General features: G+C 54.9%; 1 pseudogene; it reads left to right on the forward strand.

The window, feature by feature from the left end:
• The first annotated feature begins 7,889 nt into the window (after positions 1 to 7,889).
• LOC125554353 lies at positions 7,890 to 9,702 on the forward strand (annotated as a pseudogene).
• The last annotated feature ends 8,247 nt before the right edge of the window (positions 9,703 to 17,949 follow it).

Genomic DNA, 17,949 nt, shown 5'->3' on the forward strand with positions numbered 1-17,949 from the left:
ACTTAATTATCCTGAACATAGTCAAAAGGATTTTGCAAATTATGTCGTAGCTCGCGCTTTAGTTCTACTGTTTAGATATGTTCCTAGAGAAAATTTAGTTAAAAGTTGGTAGTAGCAATTATGCAGACTAGGTCCGTAAACTGAGGATTGTCCTCATTGCTTCATAGAAGGCTTATGTCCTTAATGCACCGCTCAGTGTGCTGAACCTCGAACGTCGTCTGTGGATGTTGCGAACATCTGACATACACGTTTTGATAACTACGTGATAGTTCAGTTAAATAGTTTAGAGTTGAGGCACCGAAGACGGTTTTGAAACGTCGCGAAACATATGAGATGTTTCGAGGGCTGAAATTGGGATTTCAGGCTCGTGCCCACGTCAAGAGGTATAAGACCTCCGATGATTTTCTTAGCCTGCAAACTAAGGAGAAAAGCTCAATTGTTGAGCTTGTGCTCAGATTGTCTGAGTACAACAATCATTCGAATCAAGTGGGAGTTGATCTTCCAGATGAGACAGTGATGTTTCTCCGAAGTCATTACCACCAAGCTGCTAGAGCTTCGTGATGAACTATAATATATCAGGGACATATATGATGATCCTTGAGATATTCGCGATGTTTGACACCACAAAAGTAGAAATCAAGAAGGAGCATCAATTGTTGATGGTTGATGAAACCACTAGTTTCAAGAAGGGCAAGGGCACGAAGGGATACTTCATGAAACGGCAAATTCAGCTGCTGCTCTAGTGAAGAAACCCAAAGTTGAACCCAAGCCCGAGACTAAGTGCTTCTGTAATAAGGGAACATCCACTGGAGCAGAATTACCCTAGATACTTGGTAGATTAGAAGGCTGGCAAGGTCGATAGAAGTATATTGGATATACATTGTGTTGATGTGTGCTTTACTAGTACTCCTAGTAGCACCAGGGTATTAGATACCGGTTCGGTTGCTAAGTGTTAGTAACTCGAAATAAAAGCTACGGAATAAACGGAGACTAGCTAAAGGTGAGCTGACGATATGTGTTGGAAGTGTTTCCAATGTTGATATGATCAAGCATCGCACGCCCCCTCTACCATCGAGATTGGTGTTAAACCTAAATAATTGTTATTTGGTGTTTGCGTTGAGCATAGACATGATTGGATTATGTCTATCGCAATACGGTTATTCATTTAAGGAGAATAATGGTTACTCTGTTTATTTGAATAATACCTTCAATGGTCTTGCACCTAAAATGAATGGTTTATTGAATCTCGATCGTAGTGATACACATGTTCATGCCAAAAGATATAAGATAGTATTGATAGTACCACCTACTTGTGGCACTGCCACGTAAGTCATATTGGTATAAAACGCATGAAGAAGCTCCATGTTGATGGATCTTTGGGCTCACTCGTTTTGAAAAGTTTGAGACATGCGAACCATGTCTATTGGTGTATATGCATGAAGAAACTCCATGCAAATGGACCGTTTGGACTCACTTGATTTTGAATCACTTGAGCCATGCAAATCATACCACATGGGCAAGATGACTAAAAGCCTCGGTTTCAGTAAAATGGAACCAGAAAGCTACTTACTGGAAGTAATACATTTTGATGTGTGCAGTCCAATGAGTGCCGAGGCGTGTAGTGGATATCGTTATGTTCTTACTTCACGGATGATTTGAGTAAATGTTGAGTATATTTACTTGATGAATCACGAGTCTGAATTATTGAAAGGTTCAAGTAATTTCAGGGTGAAGTTGAAAGATCGTCGTGACAAGAGGATAAAATATCTATGATATGATCATGGAGATGAATATCTGAATTACGAGTTTGGCACAGAATTAAGACATTGTGGAAATTGTTTCACAACTGATACAGCCTGGAACACCATAGTGTAATGGTGTGTCCGAGCATCATAGTTGCACCCTATTGGATATGGTACGTACCATGATGTCTCTTATCGAATTACCACGATAGTTTATGGGTTAGGCATTAGAGACAACCGCACTCACTTTAATAGGGCACCACGTAATTCCGTTGAGACGAAACCGTTTGAACTATGGTTTGGAGAAACCTGAGTTGTCGTTTCTTAAAAGTTTGGGGCTGCGACGCTTATGTGAAAAAAGTTTCAGGCTGATAAGCTCGAACCCAAAGCAGATAAATGCATCTTCATAGGACACCCAAAACAGTTGGGTATACCTCCTGTCTCAGATCCGAAAGCAATAAGGGATTGTTTCTAGAATCGGGTCCTTTCTCGAGGAAAAGTTTCTCTCGAAAGAATTGAGTGGGAGGATGGTGGAGACTTGATGAGGTTATTGAACCGTCTCTTCAACTAGTGTGTGGCAGGGCACAGGGGTTGTTCCTGTGGCACCTACACCAATTGAAGTGGAAGCTTATGATAGTGATCATGAAACTTCAGATCAAGTCACTACCAAACCTCGTGGGATGACAAGGATGCGTACTACTTCAGAGTGGTACGTAATCCTGTCTTGGAAGTGATGTTGCTAGACAACAATGAACCTACGAGCCATGGAGAAGCGATGGTGGGCCCGGATTCCGATAAATGGCTCGAGGCCATAAAATCCGAGAGAGGATCCATGTATGAAAACAAAGTGTAGACTTTGGCAGAACGGCTCGATGGTCGTAAGGCTATTGAGTACAGATGGATTTTAAAAGGAAGACGGACAATGATGGTAAGTATCACCATTAAGAAAGCTCGACTTGTCGTTAAGATGTTTTCCGACAAGTTCAAGGAGTTGACTACGATGAGACTTTCTCACTCGTAGCGATGCTAAGAGTCTGTTGGAATTATATTAGCAATTACTGCATTATTTATGAAATCTTGCAGATAGGATGTCAACCGGAAGGTTTTGTCAATCCTGAAAGATGCTAATAAGTATGCAAAGCTCCAGCAATCCTTCTAAGGACTGGAGTAAGCATCTCGGAGTTGGAATATGCTTTGATGATGATCAAAGTTTTGGTGTATAAAGTTTATGAGAACTTGTATTTCCAAAGAAGTGAGTGGGAGCACTATAGAATTTCTGATGAATATATGTTGTTGACATATTGTTGATCAGAAATGACGTAGAATTTCTGGAAAGCATATAGGGTTATTTGGAAAGTGTTTTTCAATGGAAGCCTGGATTAAGCTATATTAACATTGAGCATCAAGATCTATAAAGGATAGATCAAAACGCTTAATGGTACTTTCAAATGGAGCACATACCTTGACATGATCTTGAAGGTGTTCAAGATGGATCCAAGTCAAAGAAGGAGTTCTTGCCTGAGTGGTAAGGTATGAAGTTAAAGCTCGACCACGGCAGAAGAAAGAAAAAGGACGAAGGTCGTCCCCTATGCTTAAGCATAGGCCCTACAGTATGCTATGCTGTGTACCGCACCTGAAATATGCCTTGCCATGAGTCAGTCAAGGGGTACAAGAGTGATCCAAGAATGGATCACAAGACAGCGGTCAAAGTTATCCTTAGTAACTAGTGGACTAAGGAATTTTCTCGATTATGGAGGTGGTAAAAGAGTTCGACGTAAAGAGTTACGCCGATGCAAACTTAACACTAACCGGATAGTCTGAGTAGTAAACTGGATTAGTATAGTAGAACAGTTATTTGAAATAGCTCCAAATATAGCGTAGTAGCTGCATCTACAAGATGACATAGAAATTTGCGAAGTACATACGGATCTGAAAGATTCAGACCCGTTGACTATAACATCTCTCACAAGCATAACATGATCAAACCCAGAACTCATCGAGTGTTAATCACATGGTAATGTGAACTAGATCATTGACTCTAGTAAACTCTTTGGGTGTTAGTCACATGGGGATGTGACCTTGAGTGTTAATCACATAGCGATGTGAACTGGATTATTGACTCTAGTGCAAGTGGGAGACTGTTGGAAATATGCCCTAGAGGCAATAATAAATTGATTATTATTATATTTCCTTGTTCATGATAATCATTTATTATCCATGCTAGAATTGTATTGATAGGAAACTCAGATACATGTGTGGATACATAGACAACACATGTCCCTAGTAAGCCTCTAGTTGACTAGCTCGTTGATCAATAGATGGTTACGGTTTCCTGACCATGGACATTGGATGTCGTTGATAACGGGATCACATCATTAGGAGAATGATGTGATGGACAAGACCCAATCCTAAGCCTAGCACAAGATCGTGTATCGTATGCTAAAGCTTTTCTAATGTCAAGTATCATTTCCTTAGACCATGAGATTGTGCAACTCCCGGATACCGTAGGAGTGCTTTGGGTGTGCCAAACGTCACAACGTAACTGGGTGGCTATAAAGGTACACTACGGGTATCTCCGAAAGTGTCTGTTGGGTTGGCACGAATCGAGACTGGGATTTGTCACTCCGTGTAAACGGAGAGGTATCTCTGGGCCCACTCGGTAGGACATCATCATAATGTGCACAATGTGATCAAGGAGTTGATCATGGGATGATGTGTTACGGAACGAGTAAAGAGACTTGCCGGTAACGAGATTGAACAAGGTATCGGTATACCGACGATCGAATCTCGGGCAAGTACAATACCACTAGACAAAGGGAATTGAATACGGGATTGATTAAGTCCTTGACATCGTGGTTCATCCGATGAGATCATCGTGGAACATGTAGGATCCAACATGGGTATCCAGATCCCGCTGTTGGTTATTGACCGGAGAGTCATCTCGGTCATGTCTGCATGTCTCCCGAACCCGTAGGGTCTACACACTTAAGTTCGATGACGCTAGGGTTATAAAGGAAGTTTGTATGTGGTTACCGAATGTTGTTCGGAGTCCCGGATGAGATCCCGGACGTCACGAGGAGTTCCGGAATGGTCCGGAGGTAAAGATTTATATATAGGAAGTCCTATTTCGGCCATCGGGACAAGTTTCGGGGTCATCGGTATTGTACCAGGACCACCGGAAGGGTCCCGGGGGTCCACCGGGTGGGGCCACCTATCCCGGAGGGTCCCATGGGCTGAAGTGGGAAGGGATCCAGCCCAAAGTGGGCTGGGGCGCCACTTTCCCCTAGGGCCCATGCGCCTAGTGTGGGGAAACCCTAAAAGGAAGAGTCCTAGGAGGGGAAGGCACCTCCTAGGTGCCTTGGGGGGGGGAGGGAATCCTCCCTTGGCCGCCACCCCAAGACCATCTAGGGCTGCCGCCCCTCTAGGGGTGGGAACCCTAGAGGGGGCGCACCCTCCTCCCTCTCCCCTATATATAGTGAGGCCTGGGGCTGCCCATAACACGTGATCTGATCTCTGCCTATTGGTGCAGCCCTCCCTCTCTTTCTCCTCCTCTCCCGTGGTGCTTGGCGAAGCCCTGCAGGATTGCCACGCTCCTCCATCACCACCACGCCGTTGTGCTGCTGCTGGATGGAGTCTTCCTCAACCTCTCCCTCTCTCCTTGCTGGATCAAGGCATGGGAGACGTCACCGGGCTGTACGTGTGTTGAACGCGGAGGTGCCGTCCGTTCGGCACTAGGATCATCGGTGATTTGGATCACGCGAGTACGACTCCATCAACCCCGTTCTCTTGAACGCTTCCGCGCGCGATCTACAAGGCTATGTAGATCCACTCCTCCCTCGTTGCTAGATGACTCCATAGATAGATCTTGGTGACGATAGATCTTGGTGACACGTAGGAAAATTTTGAATTTCTGCTACGTTCCCCAACAGTGTGCACCGCGAGCTCGTGCCCGAGCGACGAGGCAGCCGGTGGAGTCGAGAAAAGGAGCCCACGCTCCTTGTCTCGAGCGGGGACTGCACGGCGGCTGCGTCCAGCGGACGGGACAGAAGTGCCGCGAGGGAGGCCGGCAAGAACCCTGCGGTGGTGGATCCGGATGTGGCGGCGCTCGACATGGCGGCGGCGCGATCAGAAGTGAGGCGGCGACGGCGGTGTCGGGTGTTTACGGTTTTGGCGGAAGTGTACGTAACCTAGCGTGATACCATGTAAGACAATAGGTTTGGGGAGAACCAGCACCTTTAAGAATGACCTATCATATATATATAATGAGTGGGATACAACGTTACAATATACACATATGAATATGAAAGCCATACATTCTAACAGTGCCAAGGGCCAGATCCATAGACAGTTCTTTAGCTTGGTTATCATCTTTTTTGGGGGTCAAGAAATCCTGCATCAAGCCACGCATGCATGTAGCCGTCAACTTCAGCCATTGGGTAATTAAGAAGATGGTATCCTTGACTGGATTTTGTAATTAATGATCGTTGACTTGCTGCACATAAATGCCGCGGTCAACTGAAATTGTAAGGGCATCTTCAATGGTAACCTGTAAATTTTCTTCTGCATCCGTCCGTGGACAGGGGACTAGTTCATGGACACGTATGTGGAAGGACACCATCTAATGTTAGCCGTGTATATTTTGACAATAACTCAAACTAACCGAACGGAATTCGATCAAATACGACCGGATTTTATATAAACATGGCTGGATTTCAAATGAACATGATAGATTTCACTTAAACTTGACGGATTTCATCTCCACGTGACGAATTTCATTATATTTACATCAACTAAACGGAGCTCGTCCGGCTAGGTCTAAATGGTCGACAGTGCCCGTTCCCGTGCCCGATCATGAACCAAGAGAATCGAAGCTTTGCCTTTTTCAGCTCTGCCTCGACAGCTCTACCTCCATAACCTCCGCTTTTGGAGGCCGGGAGGTGAAGTTGTCCGCCTCCACATCGCCGCCAAGCGATTAATCGACCGAAGATGCTCAGCCCACCAAGCTTGGTGTCGACGGGAGGGGAGAAGCGGTGGCCTTCCTGGGAGACGAGCCACGGCGACTTACCGTCCACTACTCTTCCTCACTGCCGGCCGCGCCCGTGGAAGTGTCGGCTTTCTCATGGTCGTGGCGTCGGGGCGCAGCCTCGGCGATGTCCTCATCGTCGGTCTCGCCGAACAATGCCTCGCCCGCCTCGTTGTCGTACTCCTTGCCGGCAGTCGCCACCTCCGCCACCCGCTGTCGGTACCGCCAGTGGGCGAGGCAGATGTCCTTCTCCTGCCCCGACGCCAGCCCGTCCTAGAGAGCTTTGGCGGCCGAGGGATCCATGGTAGGGACTGGTGCAGAGAGAGTTGACCGTGTCTATGGTCGGGGCACCGGGGCAACGGTTTATATAGCACTCATGAGCGGCATAGGGACGGACGGGGGGTGCTGGAGGAGACGCCTCGGAAACCGCGTGCTATCAATGCGGACGGCAGATGGACGGACGGACAGCCCTCGTGTCGTTTGAACGCAAGGCAGTCGCCTGCATTGGGTAGCGGCGCGGGCGGCACTCTCTCGGCTGGCGCGCCGCTGCAATGCCAGCGCCAGTGAGCGGCCGCGACTGCTCTGGCTGGGCATGAATGCGGGCGCTGACGCTCTAGAGCGGCGCTAACGAAAACACGCGGGAGGAGGAGGGTTTTTTGGTGGGCGAGGGCGATCAAAAGTGGGCTTGGGATCGGTGCGGACTCATGCAAACCTTCTTCATGTTTGTCTTCGGTTTGCGGGAAAAATCACATTTGAATCGCGCCGCGGCCCGATACCGGATCGCGTTGGATGGCTACCGCAGTTAGAACAGTTGCGGAAGGTTTGAGGGTCGGCGTTGGAGATGCCCTAACAATATTTTTACAAAATTTATAGGCTTTGGCCTTTTTGCTGGGTGAATCTTTGAATGACTAAGTCTTACAAAGATTTGGTAATAATTATGAAGATGTGATTGCTGACTGAATTTTGTAATTATGAGTCGTCAACTCGGCGAGGCAGTCAACTCGAAACGCAACAATAATTTTTAAAGCAATTTTAGATGGTTTTGAGTTTTTTTGGGGTGAATTTTTGGTTTTACTATAACTTGGGAAGATTGCATGGTGCTCTCACCTCGTCACTGCAAATATGCTTAGCTGTTAGTTTCCCTCCATTTCTCTATTGCTTCAAACAAGCTTGTTGATGTAAACACAAAGTTAATTAAGTGATCAAGGAGTAGGAGTGAAGAATTGAAGGAGGAGAGAGGAGCATGGCGAGTGCTTCAGCTCAGCTGAGCAGCAAGCCACGCTTCGTCTTCTTCTTCTTCTTAGTCTTCTTCTCATTGTCGCTCGTGTGCTGCGCCGGGGCGTCCAATGGCGCTGCCGCCACGAGCGACGAGGCGGCGATGCTGCTGGCCATCAGGGCGTCGCTCGTCGACCCACTGGGGGAGCTCCGGGGCTGGGGGCTCGGCGCCGCATTGCGGCTGGAAGGGCGTGCGCTGCGACGACCTTGGCGCGGTCACCGGCCTTGACCTGGCGGGCATGAACCTGAGCGGCACCATCCCGGACGCCGTCCTCGGCCTCACCGCGCTCAACTCGGTCTTGCTCCGGGGCAACGCGTTCGCAGGCGTGCTGCCGACGGCGTTGGTGTCAATCCCGATGCTCCGGGAGTTTGACGTCAGCGACAACGGCTTCGCCGGCCGGTTCCCGGCCGGCCTCGGCTCTTGCGGCTCGCTGGCCCACTTCAACGCGTCCGGAAACAACTTCGTCGGCCCGCTCCCGGAAGACCTCGGCAACGCCACAGAGCTCAAGACGCTCGACATCAGGGGCGGCTTCTTCTCTGGCACGATCCCCAAGAGGTACGGCAGGCTCCGGAAGCTCAAGTTCTTGGGGCTCGCGGGCAACAACCTCAGCGGCTCTCTCCCGGCTGTGCTATTCGAGCTCACGGCGCTGGAGCAGATCATCATCGGCTACAACGAGTTCACCGGCCCGATCCCGGCGGCCATTGGCAAGCTCAAGAACCTCCGGTACCTTGACATGGCGATCGGCAGGTTGGAAGGCCCCATCCCACCCGAGCTGACCGGAGGCGTGCCGGACGAACTCGGCGGTTGCGCGTTACTCAACGCCCTCGACATGTCGAGCAACCGGCTCTCCGGCGCGATCCCGACCGGCATCGTCTCGTGCCACCGGCTCGCGTCTCTGATCCTCGGGAGCAACCGCCTGACCGGTCAGATCCCCGGCGCGGTGGCGACGATGCCGGCACTGTCCGTCCTCGACCTCTCCAACAACTTCCTCTCTGGCGAGATACCGAGCAGACTAGGCAGCTCGCCGGCGCTCGAGATGCTCAGCGTGGCGCACAACAACCTCACCGGTCCCGTGCCGGCGACGGGGCTGCTGAAGACGATCAACCCCGACGACCTTGCCGGGAACCCGGGCCTCTGCGGCGGCGTCCTGCCGCCGTGCACAGCCCGCGCTCCGCGGGCTTCATCCTCCATACCCCGGCGCTCGCACGTGAAGCACGACATCGCCGCCGGGTGGGCAATCGGCATCTCGGTCACACTCGTGGTTTGCGGAGCCGCCTTCCTCGGTAAGGTGCTGTACCAGTGGTGGTATGCCAATGGTGCTGCACGCTGCGCCGCCGCCGAAAAGGACGGAAGCGTCTCGACGGCGTTCCAGCGGCTAGGTTTCACCGGCGCCGAGGTGATCGCGTGCGTCAAGGAGAACAACATCGTCTGCAGCAAGTCCAGCCACCCCTCATGAAGTGGTTCACAGCTGAAGAAGAAAAATGAAGCAATAACTCGATCGGATGCGATAGCGTAGGAGCACGTGCACGACCATAATAAGTACTCACAAGCTTTGAGTATTCATTGAGCACGGATGTACTGTACTAGAGTACTCACAAGCTTTGAGTATTAATCTTCTTCTGAAAAAGAAAAAGAAAAAGCATCAACTATTGATGAATAAATTTGTGTTTATACAACACTTAGAAATCAAATCTACGCGAATATGTAAACGATGGCTCGACTTGAGGGATGGCTTGGAGCTGAGATCAACTCTAGTCGAACCCTCAAAAGGGTTTAACTTCTCGGATGCCTCCACGTCAACACCGCTCTCTTTGCCTCTGCCTTGCGTTGCCACCACCTCGACCCGCGCCACTAAGATTTGACCGCCGCATACTGTTGTTGTCTGAATCGACAAATCTAACCATCACCGTAGCCGCAAGCTCATCGATGAGGAGGGCCACCACGTATCCGCGTTTCTCTGGAATGTTTCCACATAGTCACTCCGAGCACCGACCACCACTGCCCACTCAAGATCCATGTTTCAGCCGCCGCCGCTGGAGAAGTATTGTGGTGTGTGGCGCCCGCCATGTGGCACTTGGGCAGCGGAGATTCGCAATCCAGACATGCGAGAGAACGTTAGCTCTGCACCTAAAATAGGGTCTAGCATATTATACATGTACACGTATTTATATACATATGTAATTGTATTTTGATCATCTATATATTAAGACGTGAGGCTGGATGTTAGCCACTAACGCCAAACGCTAAACCTACCTCTTCAACTTGGTATCAGATAGCCACCGGGCCGCCGCGCGAACCCTGCGCCGCCGCCCGATCCATCCGCCGCCGCCACCACGCGCCGCCCTTCCGCGCCGCCGCCGCCGCCTCCGCGAGTTTCCTTCTCATCCGCCGCCCTCCTCCGCGCCGCCGCGATGTTGTCCGCCGCCCTTTCGCTCTCCAACAGCGTCGGCACCATCACCTCGCCCGCGGCTGCCACCGTTCCTGCCGTCCGCGCTGTTCCGGCAATCTCCATCCGCCTTGGCCGCCACAACTTCATGCTATGGGAGGCATCGCCGGCACCGTCTTAGCTGGCGCCAACCTCCATGGCTACCTGGACGGCACCACGGCGGCACCCGACAAGACCATCGCCGTCGGGACTGGTGATGCCGCGACGACCGCTGCTAACCCGGCTGTCGGGTGGTAGGTGCGACATATGCCAACGGGTGGCTTATCATTGTGGGAGTCAATAAGACGTCGCCGGTGCCTGGAAACGGGATGAGGCGAAGACATGCACGCCGGCGAATCTTACCCAGCTTCAGGGCTCTCCATGGAGATAACACCCCTACCGCTGCTCTGCAGGGTCTCCGCATGATCACTAGATGAATAAGTAGCTACGCGATGCTCCTTGAGCTGTTTGGCAAGAGGAGGAAGAAGGGCAAGGCTTGCTCTCTTCTCCTCCCTACATGGTGTCTAAAACTAGCAGGGATCGATCTCCCTTTGCATGGATGCCCCGGGGGGTTTATATAGGCCTACCCCCCGGGGGTACAATGGTAATCCGGCTGGGCGCGGGGCCCAGCCGTCTGTGTCTACGCTCCGGCTTCTGCGCCGGCTGCTGGGGCCCGCCGGCTCGTGGGTCCCGCCGGCTGCCGGCTCCTTGGTTGACAGGCAGGCCCCACTGTCCAGGGCCTTGTCGGCGGTTGGTTACTGTTGCTTAATCTTGATGACGAGGGCTTCGCCGAGGTGGGCATGGCTACAGTGCCGCCGCCCGACGGGCGATCGCTGTAGCCTCACCGCGTCTTGTCTCCTTAATGGGGCGTCTTCTTCGAGGGAGGTGGCAAGCCGGCTGTGGGGAGCCGGCTCTATCTTGGGCCGACTGGGGGAGGCCTGGCCACCTTCGGGTGTCTCTCTGCCCGAAGGGGCCCACCGCCCGTGGGCCGCGCCGGCGGTCCGTCGTGGTTGACATCAGGGTCATCATGGCAACAGTGCCGCGCCGAACGGGTCATGGCCACCCGTACGGCGCACTGTGCCAGGCGTGCTCCGGGATTCGGGGGTGGCAGGCTTCACTGTAGCCACACCCCGTCACATCGCCGTTATGTGGATGCAGACTTCGAGGGTACGATCTTGACCGCTTTATGGGAGCCGGCTTCTCAGAGCCGGCCCTCCCGCGGCGTTTCTTCATGAGGGCTGAAGTCGGGCCGCCTTCCGATAGCCGGCCTGGAGACAGCCGGCAAGGGGAAGGCGGCCCTGTGTCTTGGATTCTTGAGGGCCGAATCGGCTCGTAATTTTTTCAGAAGGGCCAGGGTGAGCCGGCTAGGCTACCCATGGTTATTTACTCCGACAGTAGTCCCCGAAGCTAATCGAGCTTCGAGGCGGACAAAGGGACGAGAAGCTAGGTCAGCTTCCTATCCCGAGGGGCCGGCTTTTGCGTGTGTGCGCCGTCTTCGGAAAGCTCCGTCTCTTGTAGGCGGGAACGTGGGTCGCCCTGCGAGCTGACCCCGCGCCATTCCGCGGGCCACGTGGCGAGGAAGTCCTGCCAACGCATGCGCGCGACGGGACGCCGCCACAGGCCCGGGCCAGCCACTCGCGGGCCTCGGTCCGAGCACGGATCTTCTGCGGTCCACATGGACCGCTCACCTCTCCGCGGCAGTTTTATTCTGCCATCAAGGCACAATAATCGCGGGACGTGGGGGAGTGGGCGCAGTTGATCCCCATGTTCCCCCACGCTGCGCCTCCTCGGCTCCGCCGCGCGGTCTATAAGTAGGAGGAGGAGGGGGAGCGGCAGAGGCTCGCGCGCTCTCCCTCACTCCGCCCCTTCTCGCCCTCCTTCTTCTTCTCTTCGCCGCAGCAACTCTTCGCAGCGCCGTTCCGCCGTTGTTTCGTCTTGCTCCCCGCCGCAGCAACCCTTTGCCGCGCTGTTTCGCCGTCGCTTCGTCTTGCTCCCTGCCGCATTGCTCCCATGGCGTTGTCGAGCTCGTGGGATGGCTCCAACGTCCACGAGGACCACGTCGAGTTCCTCCGCCGGACGCGGCGTCTGCCCGGCGAGAACCTAGTGCGGGTTCGTCAAGCGCCGGCGAGGGAGATTTCGCCGGCACCGGAGGAGGGCGAGCGGGTGATCATCCGCTCGCACTGCCTGCGCAGCTTCGACCTCCCGGCGAGCGGATTCCTTCGAGCCTTCCTTGAATTCTACCACCTCCAGCCGCATCACCTCACGCCCAACGCGGTGATGCTGCTGTCAGCCTTTGTCACCCTGTGCGAGGGTTTTCTTGGAGTTCTCCCCACGCTCGAGCTCTGGGGGGAGTTCTTCCAAAGCAAGCTCGGCACCGTCGTCGCGGGCGTGCCCGCCCCCTGCGGAGCCTTCATTGCCATGAGGCGGGCGAGCGAGAACAATCCGTTCCCGTCCATTCCGCTGATCCAGTCGGTGAAGCTTTGGCAGAAGTCTTATTTTTATGTGAAGAACGTTGCCCAGCAAGGCGACTACGTCAACCTGCCGGCTTACGTAGCCGGCCCGCCGGCTGGGAGGCAACCTTCATGGAGCTACCGAGCCAGGTCGCTGTCTCAGGTCGGGAACGCAGCCGTCTCCCGGCTTCGGGTGATGATCCAGTCGGAGGGCCTGACCGGGGCCGACTTGGTGGCCGCCTTCGTGGAGCGCCGGGTTCTTCCGCTCCAAGGCCGGCCTCACATGATCTGCCAGATGAGCGGCCGCTTCGACCCGTGCCGGCTGAGCACCAGGGAGATGCCTCACACAGAGGTGTCTTACATGGTGAATTACATCTCCAACTGCAAGCTCGCCGAGGATTGGCGATACGGCAAGGAGCCGTATTCCCGCGCCAACCCTCCGCCTTCCGTAAGTTCTTTCTTCTTTTCTTCCTTTTTGTAGCCGGCCTCATGATAGCCGACTCTTGATCAATTGGTTTGCTTTTAGTAGAACCCTCTTCTTCCGCCGACAGCCGGGCCCGCGGGGGTAGAGCGCCAGCTCCTCCTCGACCGCACGGTGGACGACGCCGACGATCCGGACCTGGGAGCGGCCGCCATGGAAGACGCCATCGTGGGGGAAGGTGACGAGGCCGGGGGTGCGGGACTCGGGGCCAGCTTCGAAGACTGGCCGGACGACGACGAGGTCGAAGAAGCCCCGCACCGCCAGCCGGCGCCTGATCATCAAGGTGCGGGATCGTCCGCCGTGCCGGCTGCCCGTGGCGGCGCGCAGAAGCGTCGGGCCGCATTGACCTTCTTCGGCAGCCGGCCGAAGAAATCCAAGGCTTCCACGGCGGCGACCAAGCGGGATGAGGCGGCCGCGAAGGTGGCCCGCTTCCGCAAGGTGGTGAAGCAGCCACAGGCGGTCTCTGCGTAAGTCGTTGAATGTCTTGCGTATATTTTTTTTGTCTTTTTCGTCCGAAGCTCTTCTAAACCTTTCTTTTCTTGCCGGACAGGGCGTCGCTTTCTCTCGAGCGAGGTCCTGGCGGCTCCGTAGTCGGGCCGACTGGAGGGTCCTCAAGCTCCCGCCGCGTGGACCCCCGCGCCGACCTTAGGGAGGCCACGGAGCAGAACGCGTGGGAGGCGCGGGAGGAGCGGGAGGCGGAGGAGCGAAGGACCGCCTAGGCGACGAAGGAGCAGGCCGACGCGGCGGCCAAGGCCCGGGCGAAAGCGGCAGCCGCGGAGACGGAGGCGGAGGCCTCACACAACCGGCCTCCGCTGCTCGTTGTTTCCCTCCGCGCCGTGGCCCCCAACATTCCCGTGCCCCCGTCGAAGGAGGTCGACCAAGGCCCGCCGATGATGGAGGGGCGGGAGGACCACGTGATCTTCGTGGAGGGGGCGTCGCAGACGGCGCCGACTGGAGCGGGCCAAAGCGGCCAATCAGCTGCGGCGCCAGAGCAGCCGTCCAGGGGCGAGCCAGAAGCAGGGGCCGGCCTCGAGGTGCAGCCCGCATTGCGCCGGCGCGCAGGGGGTGGCGCCTCCGCGCCGGAACCGCACCGAGCAGCGGGCGCCAGCCAGACGGCGGAGGCCCTGGAGGCGGCCCGCGCCAGCACGTCTGAGTGGACTCCCAGCGGGGGGACGGGCGAGCTGAACGCGGCGGCCCAGGAGGTCCGGAACCGGCTTCAAGCTCAGGCCGCCTCGCTGCAGCGATACACTCAAGAGTTTCTCTCGACGCGGGCCGTCATCCGGGTGAGTCTTCTGGCCTTGGTTATTTTGTTTTTTTTGTTTCTTCCGTGGGGGCGCGTCAGCGCACCCACTGGGTGTAGTCCCCGAGTTCCGAGCCGGCTGCTGCGCAGGCGGCTTGGAACTTACTAGGTTCTGACAACTTAACTTATCCTTGCTTCCTGTATAATCTTTTAGGAGTATCACAACCTCCATGCAGCCGCCTTCAACTCCCAGGCTCAGGAGCTGGGCAGGAGAACCGAGGACCTGACCAGCAGCCGGAGTGCGTATTTGTTTCGTTCATCTCCTGTGGGGGCGCGTCAGCGCACCCACTGGGTGTAGTCCCCGAGATTCGGGCCGACTGCTGAGCAGCCGGGTCAGATCTTCCTTGACGACTTCACCTTATTAATTTCCTTTGTCTTCATGCTTGCAGGAGCCAATGCCGACTTGAGGGAGCAGCTCAGCGGGGCCCAAGCCGCCCTTCGCGCCAAGGAAGCCGAGTACAGCGCCTTGGTCCTGGAGCGTGACCGCCTGGTCAAGAAGTTGGCCGACCAGGAGGAGAGCCATAAAGAGGCCCTGAAGAAGGCACATGACAACGAGGACGCCCTGAAGGCCGAGTTCGAGACCGAAGCGGCGGGCTGGGCTGAAGCGAAGCACGCGCTGAGCGAGGGATTCAGCCGTATCGAGGATCTGATCGACGGTAAGCCGCCTTCTTCACTCCCTGCTTGCCCTTTGATCCCTGATTTGTGTTCTGACTTGTGCTGCTTTTTGTTCTCTGTGCAGACTACTTTCCCGGCTACTCCGTCTTCGCCACCCAATCCATCGAGGCCCATCACGAGGCACACCGGCAGGCGGGGGCTGAAATCACGCCGGACGCAAGCCGGACACTTGAGGAGCAGCTCTTGGCGGTCCAAGCCCGGCTGCAGCCGGCTCACCGTATACTCCGCCGCCTCCAGCGCGCTGGGGCGCAGGTGTTGGCCGCCCTCTGGCCAAGCGAGACGATTCCCCGCACCCCGAATTGGACTGCCGACTGGCTGGAGGTGGCGGTTGGCCGCTTCGAGGCCTGGAAAGCGTCGGCAGCCCGGCTTGGAGCTGGGCGGGCGCTGGAGTTCGTCCGAGCCTGGTATCCGGGGCTGAACCTGGACCAGCTGCGCACCTGGCGGCTGGAGGCCGACGAAGAGTTGGAGGAGGTGCGGCCGGCTATCGCTCAGCGCGCTTCGACGATCGCCGAGTGTACTGACATCAGCGTCTTCGCTCCTGAGATCAATGACGGCGGTGTTGCCCAGCCGGAGGAGTGGTTCGGGCTGGACCCGGCAGCGGGTGAAGACTCGGTAGAGGAGATCGCCTCCAGCGATGAAGACGAAGACGACGAAGGAGAGGAAGGCGAAGACGTTGAGCTGACTGGTGAAGCGAGCAGCCAGCCTCAGCCTGATCGTGCCTCCGGCAACAAGGCGCGTGCTAGCGCGCCCTTTGCGGGAGGCGGTGATCATGCCGAGGTTGGCCAGCCGGCCACTCCTCCAGCCGGCACTGCCGTCTCCACCAACCTACCCGACTCGCCAGTCGCTCCCCTGGCCTAGTCTGCCGTCCTTGTTTTTTCCTGCTTGTTGCCTTTTGAACAACTTTATTAAACTTGCACAGTTCCACCCACTGGGGGTGTATTCGAACTATGTTGAATGCTGGCCTTTTGAAGGTCTTTTATGTAAATATTATTGTGTGTTTGGTTTCCATTCATGTACGCTTTTTATCCTTAGGCTGTTTCCTTTGCCGCCTTCCCCTTCTGGGAAGGAAAGTACTCGAGCTTTCTTAGATTGGAGCGAGGTGAATGGAAGCCGGCCGGCCGGCTACTCTGGTAGCCGGTCGGCGGTGGGAGAAAAACCGGCTTTTGTTATATTAGTCCGTTAGTCCCTAGCCGTTTTTCGTGTGGGCACCCGTTCCTGCCTTTAACTCTTGCCAGCCGGACAGCCGGTTCTTCGAACTGCGACTTTTGGCAAGAGAAGGCTTGGGAGCCGGCACACTACTTGTCTGACTGCGGGTAGGACTTCTAATATAACTCCAGGCGGCCAGTCCCCGGGCCGACTAGTCGAACCCGGTGCCGGACGGAAGAAGTGAATGCAATGACAAGACCATAAGCATGATACTTTTCATTCATAGATAAAAGATGGCAGTCCCTGAGCTCTCCTCGGGGGGCCTATTGTCTCGTACTTAGTACAAAAGTTAGCGTGATACGTACTGCATTTCAACTGTAAAACCTTCGGAGGAGGTTGGCGTTCCATGGTCGTTCCGACTCCTTGCCGGAGTCATCTATCTTTCGTGCCTTCGGCTTCTGCGCGTCGATCAGGTAGTAGGAGTCATTGCCTAAGGCTCTGCTGATGACGAAGGGGCCCTCCCAAGGGGCCGAGAGCTTGTGCTGGCCGGCTGTTCGCTGGATCAGCCGGAGCACAAGATCGCCCTCTTGGAAGGATCTTGGTTTGACCTTCCGGCTGTGGTAACGGCGCAGGCCCTGCTGATAGATAGTGGACCGGCTGAGGGCTAACAGCCGGCCTTCTTCCAGCAGGTCGACGCCGTCTTCTCATGCTTCCTTGGCCTCGGCTTCCGTGTAGATGGTCACCCGAGGCGAGTCGAACTCGATGTCAGTTGGGATGACCGCCTCGGCACCATATACGAGGAAGAAAGGAGTGAAGCCGGTTGACTTGTTTGGTGTAGTGCGCAGACTCCAGAGGACAGCCGGCAGCTCATCGAGCCAACAGCCGGCTGGACGCTCTAGTGGTACGATCAGTCGGGGCTTGATGCCGGAAAGGATGAGGCCGTTGGCTCGCTCGACCTGGCCGTTTGACTGCGGGTGGGCAATGGACGCTAGGTCCAACCGGATGCCTTGCGTCGCGCAGAAACGTGCCAAGGCTCCCTTGGCGAAATTCGTGCCATTGTCAGTGATGATGCTGTGTGGTACGCCATACCGAGTTGTTATATCTGCGATAAATGTCACGGCAGTCGGCCCATTCAGCTTCTTGATCGGCTTTGCCTCAATCGATTTGGTGAATTTGTCCACGGCGACAAGCAGATGTGTCATGCCGCCGCGCGCCGTTTTGAACGGGCCCACCATGTCCAGTCCCCAAACGGCGAAGGGCCAAGTGAGGGGAATGGTCTTGAGTGCTGAAGCCGTCATGTGTTGCTTGGAGCTGAAGAGTTGGCACCCTTTGCAATGTTTAACTAACTCCTTGGCGTCATCCAAAGTAGTCGGCCAAAAGAAACCATGGCGGAAGGCTTTGGCAACGAGTGATCTTGAGGCCGCATGGTGG

Source organism: Triticum urartu, chromosome 4 (assembly GCF_003073215.2).
Source record: "Triticum urartu cultivar G1812 chromosome 4, Tu2.1, whole genome shotgun sequence".
Lineage (NCBI taxonomy): Eukaryota > Viridiplantae > Streptophyta > Magnoliopsida > Poales > Poaceae > Triticum > Triticum urartu.